The sequence below is a fragment of the Lepus europaeus genome, unplaced genomic scaffold, assembly GCF_033115175.1.
Source record: "Lepus europaeus isolate LE1 unplaced genomic scaffold, mLepTim1.pri SCAFFOLD_35, whole genome shotgun sequence".
NCBI classification, from domain to species: domain Eukaryota; kingdom Metazoa; phylum Chordata; class Mammalia; order Lagomorpha; family Leporidae; genus Lepus; species Lepus europaeus.
In genome coordinates, this window is record NW_026909223.1 from 3291728 (window position 1) to 3303253 (window position 11526).

Consider the following 11526-nt stretch of genomic DNA (forward strand, 5'->3'; position numbering starts at 1 on the left):
ACCTGCATATAGCGAATGCCTCTTTCCATGCTACAGAACTCCAGTAAACAGCTGCTTTCTACACAAAGGATAGAGAACTCCGGTAAACTGCTTCTATCTACATCCACGTAGCGGAGCTGCCATAAGCGGCGTCTCCTACACTCAGGATATAGAAATCCCAATTACTGCGTATGCCTTATGCCAGGCTACAGAACTCCTAGAAACAGTTTCTCTCTACACCCAAAAACAGAACTCTGGCAAACTGTGTCGAACGACAAGCATGATACAGAACTCCAATAAGCTGCATCTGCCACATTCAGCATACAGAAAACCCGCGTATAGCGAATACATGCCCATAGGCTACAGAATTCTTGGAAACAGCTTGTCCCTACATTCTGATACAGAACTTCGGTAAACTGCGTCTCTCTAATTCTAGGTTACAGATCTCCCATAAGCTGCGTCGGCTACACTCAGGCTACAGGAATCCCATATACAGCGTATGCCTACTCTCAGACTACAGAACTCTTGGAAACAGCTTCTCTCTACATTCAACATACAGAACTACTGGAAACTGCATCTCTCTACACTTAGGGTATAGAACTCCCGAATGCTGCATCTGCTACACGCAGTATACAGAATACCCGCATATAGCGAATGCCTCATTCCATGCTACAGAACTCCAGTAAACAGCTGCTTTCTACACAAAGGATAGAGAACTCCGGTACACTGCTTCTATCTATATCCAGGTAGCGGAGCTGCCATAAGCGGCGTCTCCTACACTCAGGATATAGAAATCCCAATTACTGCGTATGCCTTATGCCAGGCTACAGAACTCCTAGAAACAGTTTCTCTCTACACCCAAAAACAGAACTCTGGCAAACTGTGTCAAACTACAAGCACGATACAGAACTCCAATAAGCTGCATCTGCCACATTCAGCATACAGAAAACCCGCGTATAGCGAATACATAGGCTACAGAATTCTTGGAAACAGCTTGTCCTACATTCTGATACAGAACTTCGGTAAACTGCGTCTCTCTAATTCTAGGTTACAGATCTCCCATAAGCTGCGTCGGCTACACTCAGGCTACAGGAATCCCATATACAGCGTATGCCTACTCTCAGACTACAGAACTCTTGGAAACAGCTTCTCTCTACATTCAACATACAGAACTACTGGAAACTGCATCTCTCTACACTTAGGGTCTAGAACTCCCGAATGCTGCATCTGCTACACGCAGTATACAGAATACCCACATATAGCGAATGCCTAATTCCAGGACACAGAACTCCTGGAAACAGCTCCGCTCTACAACAAGGATAAGGAATTCCGGTAAATTGATTCTCTCTCTATCCAGGTAGCAGAGCTCCCATAAGCGGCGTCTCCTACACTCAGCATAGAGAAAACCCGCATATAGCGAATGCCTCATTCCAGGCTACAGAAATCCAGTAAACACCTGCTTTCTACACAAAGCATAGAGAACTCCAGTAAACTGCTTCTATCTATATCCAGGTAGCAGAGCTCCCACAAGCGGTGTCTCCTACACTCAGCATACAGAAAACCCGCATATATGTAATGCCTCATTCCAGGCTACAAAACACCAGTAAACAGCTGCTCTCTACACAAAGCATAGAGAACTCTGGTAAACTGCTTCTCTCTATATCCAGGTAGCGGAGCTCCCATAAGCGGCGTCTCCCACACTCAGGATACAGAAATCCCAATGACTGCGTATGCCTCTTGCCAGGCTACAGAACTCTTGGAAACAGTTTCTCTCTACACCCATATACAGAACTCTGGCAAACTGTGTCTCACTACATTCAAGATACAGAACTTCCATAAGCTGCATCTGCTACACTCAGCATACAGAAAACCCGCATATAGCGAATACCTGCTCATACGCTGCAGAATTCTTGGAAACAGCTTCTCCCTACACTCTGATACAGAACTTCGCTAAAATGTAACTTTCTAATTCAGGGTTACAGAACTCCCATAAGCTGAATCGGCTACACTCAGGCTACTGGAATCCCATATACAGCGTATGCCTACTCTCAGACTACAGAACTCTTGGAAACAGCTTCTCTCTACATTCAACATACAGAACTACTGGAAACTGCATCTCTCTACACTTAGATGACAGAACTCCAGAAAGCTGCATGTGCTACACTCAGCATACAGAATACCCACATACAGCGAATGCCTAATTCCAGGATATAGAACTCCTGGAATCAGCTCCTCTCTACAACAAGGATAGGGAACTCCGGTAAAACGCTTCTCTCTATATCCAGGTAGCAGAGCTTCCATAAGCGCCGTCTCCTACACTCAGCATAGAGAAAACCTGCATATAGCGAATGCCTCATTCCATGCTACAGAACTCCAGTAAACAGCTGCTTTCTACACAAAGGATAGAGAACTCCGGTAAACTGCTTCTATCTACATCCACGTAGCGGAGCTGCCATAAGCGGCGTCTCCTACACTCAGGATATAGAAATCCCAATTACTGCGTATGCCTTATGCCAGGCTACAGAACTCCTAGAAACAGTTTCTCTCTACACCCAAAAACAGAACTCTGGCAAACTGTGTCGAACGACAAGCACGATACAGAACTCCAATAAGCTGCATCTGCCACATTCAGCATACAGAAAACCCGCGTATAGCGAATACATGCCCATAGGCTACAGAATTCTTGGAAACAGCTTGTCCCTACATTCTGATACAGAACTTCGGTAAACTGCGTCTCTCTAATTCTAGGTTACAGATCTCCCATAAGCTGCGTCGGCTACACTCAGGCTACAGGAATCCCATATACAGCGTATGCCTACTCTCAGACTACAGAAGTCTTGGAAACAGCTTCTCTCTACATTCAACATACAGAACTACTGGAAACTGCATCTCTCTACACTTAGGGTATAGAACTCCCGAATGCTGCATCTGCTACACGCAGTATACAGAATACCCGCATATAGCGAATGCCTCATTCCATGCTACAGAACTCCAGTAAACAGCTGCTTTCTACACAAAGGATAGAGAACTCCGGTACACTGCTTCTATCTATATCCAGGTAGCGGAGCTGCCATAAGCGGCGTCTCCTACACTCAGGATATAGAAATCCCAATTACTGCGTATGCCTTATGCCAGGCTACAGAACTCCTAGAAACAGTTTCTCTCTACACCCAAAAACAGAACTCTGGCAAACTGTGTCAAACTACAAGCACGATACAGAACTCCAATAAGCTGCATCTGCCACATTCAGCATACAGAAAACCCGCGTATAGCGAATACATAGGCTACAGAATTCTTGGAAACAGCTTGTCCTACATTCTGATACAGAACTTCGGTAAACTGCGTCTCTCTAATTCTAGGTTACAGATCTCCCATAAGCTGCGTCGGCTACACTCAGGCTACAGGAATCCCATATACAGCGTATGCCTACTCTCAGACTACAGAACTCTTGGAAACAGCTTCTCTCTACATTCAACATACAGAACTACTGGAAACTGCATCTCTCTACACTTAGGGTATAGAACTCCCGAATGCTGCATCTGCTACACGCAGTATACAGAATACCCACATATAGCGAATGCCTAATTCCAGGACACAGAACTCCTGGAAACAGCTCCGCTCTACAACAAGGATAAGGAATTCCGGTAAATTGATTCTCTCTCTATCCACGTAGCAGAGCTCCCATAAGCGGCGTCTCCTACACTCAGCATAGAGAAAACCCGCATATAGCGAATGCCTCATTCCAGGCTACAGAAATCCAGTAAACACCTGCTTTCTACACAAAGCATAGAGAACTCCAGTAAACTGCTTCTATCTATATCCAGGTAGCAGAGCTCCCACAAGCGGTGTCTCCTACACTCAGCATACAGAAAACCCGCATATATGTAATGCCTCATTCCAGGCTACAAAACACCAGTAAACAGCTGCTCTCTACACAAAGCATAGAGAACTCTGGTAAACTGCTTCTCTCTATATCCAGGTAGCGGAGCTCCCATAAGCGGCGTCTCCCACACTCAGGATACAGAAATCCCAATGACTGCGTATGCCTCTTGCCAGGCTACAGAACTCTTGGAAACAGTTTCTCTCTACACCCATATACAGAACTCTGGCAAACTGTGTCTCACTACATTCAAGATACAGAACTTCCATAAGCTGCATCTGCTACACTCAGCATACAGAAAACCCGCATATAGCGAATACCTGCTCATACGCTGCAGAATTCTTGGAAACAGCTTCTCCCTACACTCTGATACAGAACTTCGCTAAAATGTAACTTTCTAATTCAGGGTTACAGAACTCCCATAAGCTGAATCGGCTACACTCAGGCTACTGGAATCCCATATACAGCGTATGCCTACTCTCAGACTACAGAACTCTTGGAAACAGCTTCTCTCTACATTCAACATACAGAACTCCTGGAAACTGCATCTCTCTACACTTAGATGACAGAACTCCAGAAAGCTGCATGTGCTACACTCAGCATACAGAATACCCACATACAGCGAATGCCTAATTCCAGGATATAGAACTCCTGGAATCAGCTCCTCTCTACAACAAGGATAGGGAACTCCGGTAAAACGCTTCTCTCTCTATCCAGGTAGCAGAGCTTCCATAAGCGCCGTCTCCTACACTCAGCATAGAGAAAACCTGCATATAGCGAATGCCTCATTCCATGCTACAGAACTCCAGTAAACAGCTGCTTTCTACACAAAGGATAGAGAACTCCGGTAAACTGCTTCTATCTACATCCACGTAGCGGAGCTGCCATAAGCGGCGTCTCCTACACTCAGGATATAGAAATCCCAATTACTGCGTATGCCTTATGCCAGGCTACAGAACTCCTAGAAACAGTTTCTCTCTACACCCAAAAACAGAACTCTGGCAAACTGTGTCGAACTACAAGCACGATACAGAACTCCAATAAGCTGCATCTGCCACATTCAGCATACAGAAAACCCGCGTATAGCGAATACATGCCCATAGGCTACAGAATTCTTGGAAACCGTTTCTCTCTACACCCATATACAGAACTCTGGCAAACTTTGTCTCACTTCATTCAAGATACAGAACTTCCATAAGCTGCATCTGCTACACTCAGCATACAGAAAACCCGCATATAGCGAATACCTGCTCATACGCTGCAGAATTCTTGGAAACAGCTTCTCCCTACACTCTGATACAGAACTTCGCTAAAATGTAACTTTCTAATTCAGGGTTACAGAACTCCCATAAGCTGAATCGGCTACACTCAGGCTACTGGAATCCCATATACAGCGTATGCCTACTCTCAGACTACAGAACTCTTGGAAACAGCTTCTCTCTACATTCAACATACAGAACTCCTGGAAACTGCATCTCTCTACACTTAGATGACAGAACTCCAGAAAGCTGCATGTGCTACACTCAGCATACAGAATACCCACATACAGCGAATGCCTAATTCCAGGATATAGAACTCCTGGAATCAGCTCCTCTCTACAACAAGGATAGGGAACTCCGGTAAAACGCTTCTCTCTATATCCAGGTAGCAGAGCTTCCATAAGCGCCGTCTCCTACACTCAGCATAGAGAAAACCTGCATATAGCGAATGCCTCATTCCATGCTACAGAACTCCAGTAAACAGCTGCTTTCTACACAAAGGATAGAGAACTCCGGTAAACTGCTTCTATCTACATCCACGTAGCGGAGCTGCCATAAGCGGCGTCTCCTACACTCAGGATATAGAAATCCCAATTACTGCGTATGCCTTATGCCAGGCTACAGAACTCCTAGAAACAGTTTCTCTCTACACCCAAAAACAGAACTCTGGCAAACTGTGTCGAACTACAAGCACGATACAGAACTCCAATAAGCTGCATCTGCCACATTCAGCATACAGAAAACCCGCGTATAGCGAATACATGCCCATAGGCTACAGAATACTTGGAAACAGTTTCTCTCTACACCCATATACAGAACTCTGGCAAACTGTGTCTCACTACATTCAAGATACAGAACTTCCATAAGCTGCATCTGCTACACTCAGCATACAGAAAACCCGCATATAGCGAATACCTGCTCATACGCTGCAGAATTCTTGGAAACAGCTTCTCCCTACACTCTGATACAGAACTTCGCTAAAATGTAACTTTCTAATTCAGGGTTACAGAACTCCCATAAGCTGAATCGGCTACACTCAGGCTACTGGAATCCCATATACAGCGTATGCCTACTCTCAGACTACAGAACTCTTGGAAACAGCTTCTCTCTACATTCAACATACAGAACTACTGGAAACTGCATCTCTCTACACTTAGATGACAGAACTCCAGAAAGCTGCATGTGCTACACTCAGCATACAGAATACCCACATACAGCGAATGCCTAATTCCAGGATATAGAACTCCTGGAATCAGCTCCTCTCTACAACAAGGATAGGGAACTCCGGTAAAACGCTTCTCTCTATATCCAGGTAGCAGAGCTTCCATAAGCGCCGTCTCCTACACTCAGCATAGAGAAAACCTGCATATAGCGAATGCCTCATTCCATGCTACAGAACTCCAGTAAACAGCTGCTTTCTACACAAAGGATAGAGAACTCCGGTAAACTGCTTCTATCTACATCCACGTAGCGGAGCTGCCATAAGCGGCGTCTCCTACACTCAGGATATAGAAATCCCAATTACTGCGTATGCCTTATGCCAGGCTACAGAACTCCTAGAAACAGTTTCTCTCTACACCCAAAAACAGAACTCTGGCAAACTGTGTCGAACTACAAGCATGATACAGAACTCCAATAAGCTGCATCTGCCACATTCAGCATACAGAAAACCCGCGTATAGCGAATACATGCCCATAGGCTACAGAATTCTTGGAAACAGCTTGTCCCTACATTCTGATACAGAACTTCGGTAAACTGCGTCTCTCTAATTCTAGGTTACAGATCTCCCATAAGCTGCGTCGGCTACACTCAGGCTACAGGAATCCCATATACAGCGTATGCCTACTCTCAGACTACAGAATTCTTGGAAACAGCTTCTCTCTACATTCAACATACAGAACTACTGGAAACTGCATCTCTCTACACTTAGGGTATAGAACTCCCGAATGCTGCATCTGCTACACGCAGTATACAGAATACCCGCATATAGCGAATGCCTCATTCCATGCTACAGAACTCCAGTAAACAGCTGCTTTCTACACAAAGGATAGAGAACTCCGGTACACTGCTTCTATCTATATCCAGGTAGCGGAGCTGCCATAAGCGGCATCTCCTACACTCAGGATATAGAAATCCCAATTACTGCGTATGCCTTATGCCAGGCTACAGAACTCCTAGAAACAGTTTCTCTCTACACCCAAAAACAGAACTCTGGCAAACTGTGTCAAACTACAAGCACGATACAGAACTCCAATAAGCTGCATCTGCCACATTCAGCATACAGAAAACCTGCGTACAGCGAATACATAGGCTACAGAATTCTTGGAAACAGCTTGTCCTACATTCTGATACAGAACTTCGGTAAACTGCATCTCTCTAATTCTAGGTTACAGATCTCCCATAAGCTGCATCGGCTACACTCAGGCTACAGGAATCCCATATACAGCGTATGCCTACTCTCAGACTACAGAACTCTTGGAAACAGCTTCTCTCTACATTCAACATACAGAACTACTGGAAACTGCATCTCTCTACACTTAGGGTCCAGAACTCCCGAATACTGCATCTGCTACACGCAGTATACAGAATACCCACATATAGCGAATGCCTAATTCCAGGACACAGAACTCCTGGAAACAGCTCCACTCTACAACAAAGATAAGGAATTCCGGTAAATTGATTCTCTCTCTATCCAGGTAGCAGAGCTCCCATAAGCGGCGTCTCCTACACTCAGCATAGAGAAAACCCGCATATAGCGAATGCCTCATTCCAGGCTACAGAAATCCAGTAAACAGCTGCTTTCTACACAAAGCATAGAGAACTCCAGTAAACTGCTTCTATCTATATCCAGGTAGCAGAGCTCCCACAAGCGGTGTCTCCTACACTCAGCATACAGAAAACCCGCATATATGTAATGCCTCATTCCAGGCTACAAAACACCAGTAAACAGCTGCTCTCTACACAAAGCATAGAGAACTCTGGTAAACTGCTTCTCTCTATATCCAGGTAGCGGAGCTCCCATAAGCGGCGTCTCCCACACTTTTGAAACAGAAATCCCAATGACTGCGTATGCCTCTTGCCAGGCTACAGAACTCTTGGAAACAGTTTCTCTCTACACCCATATACAGAACTCTGGCAAACTGTGTCTCACTACATTCAAGATACAGAACTTCCATAAGCTGCATCTGCTACACTCAGCATACAGAAAACCCGCATATAGCGAATACCTGCTCATACGCTGCAGAATTCTTGGAAACAGCTTCTCCCTACACTCTGATACAGAACTTCGCTAAAATGTAACTTTCTAATTCAGGGTTACAGAACTCCCATAAGCTGAATCGGCTACACTCAGGCTACTGGAATCCCATATACAGCGTATGCCTACTCTCAGACTACAGAACTCTTGGAAACAGCTTCTCTCTACATTCAACATACAGAACTCCTGGAAACTGCATCTCTCTACACTTAGATGACAGAACTCCAGAAAGCTGCATGTGCTACACTCAGCATACAGAATACCCACATACAGCGAATGCCTAATTCCAGGATATAGAACTCCTGGAATCAGCTCCTCTCTACAACAAGGATAGGGAACTCCGGTAAAACGCTTCTCTCTATATCCAGGTAGCAGAGCTTCCATAAGCGCCGTCTCCTACACTCAGCATAGAGAAAACCTGCATATAGCGAATGCCTCATTCCATGCTACAGAACTCCAGTAAACAGCTGCTTTCTACACAAAGGATAGAGAACTCCGGTAAACTGCTTCTATCTACATCCACGTAGCGGAGCTGCCATAAGCGGCGTCTCCTACACTCAGGATATAGAAATCCCAATTACTGCGTATGCCTTATGCCAGGCTACAGAACTCCTAGAAACAGTTTCTCTCTACACCCAAAAACAGAACTCTGGCAAACTGTGTCGAACTACAAGCACGATACAGAACTCCAATAAGCTGCATCTGCCACATTCAGCATACAGAAAACCCGCGTATAGCGAATACATGCCCATAGGCTACAGAATTCTTGGAAACAGCTTGTCCCTACATTCTGATACAGAACTTCGGTAAACTGCGTCTCTCTAATTCTAGGTTACAGATCTCCCATAAGCTGCGTCGGCTACACTCAGGCTACAGGAATCCCATATACAGCGTATGCCTACTCTCAGACTACAGAACTCTTGGAAACAGCTTCTCTCTACATTCAACATACAGAACTACTGGAAACTGCATCTCTCTACACTTAGGGTATAGAACTCCCGAATGCTGCATCTGCTACACGCAGTATACAGAATACCCGCATATAGCGAATGCCTCATTCCATGCTACAGAACTCCAGTAAACAGCTGCTTTCTACACAAAGGATAGAGAACTCCGGTAAACTGCTTCTATCTACATCCACGTAGCGGAGCTGCCATAAGCGGCGTCTCCTACACTCAGGATATAGAAATCCCAATTACTGCGTATGCCTTATGCCAGGCTACAGAACTCCTAGAAACAGTTTCTCTCTACACCCAAAAACAGAACTCTGGCAAACTGTGTCGAACTACAAGCATGATACAGAACTCCAATAAGCTGCATCTGCCACATTCAGCATACAGAAAACCCGCGTATAGCGAATACATGCCCATAGGCTACAGAATTCTTGGAAACAGCTTGTCCCTACATTCTGATACAGAACTTCGGTAAACTGCGTCTCTCTAATTCTAGGTTACAGATCTCCCATAAGCTGCGTCGGCTACACTCAGGCTACAGGAATCCCATATACAGCGTATGCCTACTCTCAGACTACAGAACTCTTGGAAACAGCTTCTCTCTACATTCAACATACAGAACTACTGGAAACTGCATCTCTCTACACTTAGGGTATAGAACTCCAGATTGCTGCATCTGCTACACGCAGTATACAGAATACCCGCATATAGCGAATGCCTCATTCCATGCTACAGAACTCCAGTAAACAGCTGCTTTCTACACAAAGGATAGAGAACTCCGGTACACTGCTTCTATCTATATCCAGGTAGCGGAGCTGCCATAAGCGGCGTCTCCTACACTCAGGATATAGAAATCCCAATTACTGCGTATGCCTTATGCCAGGCTACAGAACTCCTAGAAACAGTTTCTCTCTACACCCAAAAACAGAACTCTGGCAAACTGTGTCAAACTACAAGCACGATACAGAACTCCAATAAGCTGCATCTGCCACATTCAGCATACAGAAAACCCGCGTATAGCGAATACATAGGCTACAGAATTCTTGGAAACAGCTTGTCCTACATTCTGATACAGAACTTCGGTAAACTGCGTCTCTCTAATTCTAGGTTACAGATCTCCCATAAGCTGCGTCGGCTACACTCAGGCTACAGGAATCCCATATACAGCGTATGCCTACTCTCAGACTACAGAACTCTTGGAAACAGCTTCTCTCTACATTCAACATACAGAACTACTGGAAACTGCATCTCTCTACACTTAGGGTCTAGAACTCCCGAATGCTGCATCTGCTACACGCAGTATACAGAATACCCACATATAGCGAATGCCTAATTCCAGGACACAGAACTCCTGGAAACAGCTCCGCTCTACAACAAGGATAAGGAATTCCGGTAAATTGATTCTCTCTCTATCCAGGTAGCAGAGCTCCCATAAGCGGCGTCTCCTACACTCAGCATAGAGAAAACCCGCATATAGCGAATGCCTCATTCCAGGCTACAGAAATCCAGTAAACACCTGCTTTCTACACAAAGCATAGAGAACTCCAGTAAACTGCTTCTATCTATATCCAGGTAGCAGAGCTCCCACAAGCGGTGTCTCCTACACTCAGCATACAGAAAACCCGCATATATGTAATGCCTCATTCCAGGCTACAAAACACCAGTAAACAGCTGCTCTCTACACAAAGCATAGAGAACTCTGGTAAACTGCTTCTCTCTATATCCAGGTAGCGGAGCTCCCATAAGCGGCGTCTCCCACACTCAGGATACAGAAATCCCAATGACTGCGTATGCCTCTTGCCAGGCTACAGAACTCTTGGAAACAGTTTCTCTCTACACCCATATACAGAACTCTGGCAAACTGTGTCTCACTACATTCAAGATACAGAACTTCCATAAGCTGCATCTGCTACACTCAGCATACAGAAAACCCGCATATAGCGAATACCTGCTCATACGCTGCAGAATTCTTGGAAACAGCTTCTCCCTACACTCTGATACAGAACTTCGCTAAAATGTAACTTTCTAATTCAGGGTTACAGAACTCCCATAAGCTGAATCGGCTACACTCAGGCTACTGGAATCCCATATACAGCGTATGCCTACTCTCAGACTACACAACTCTTGGAAACAGCTTCTCTCTACATTCAACATACAGAACTCCTGGAAACTGCATCTCTCTACACTTAGATGACAGAA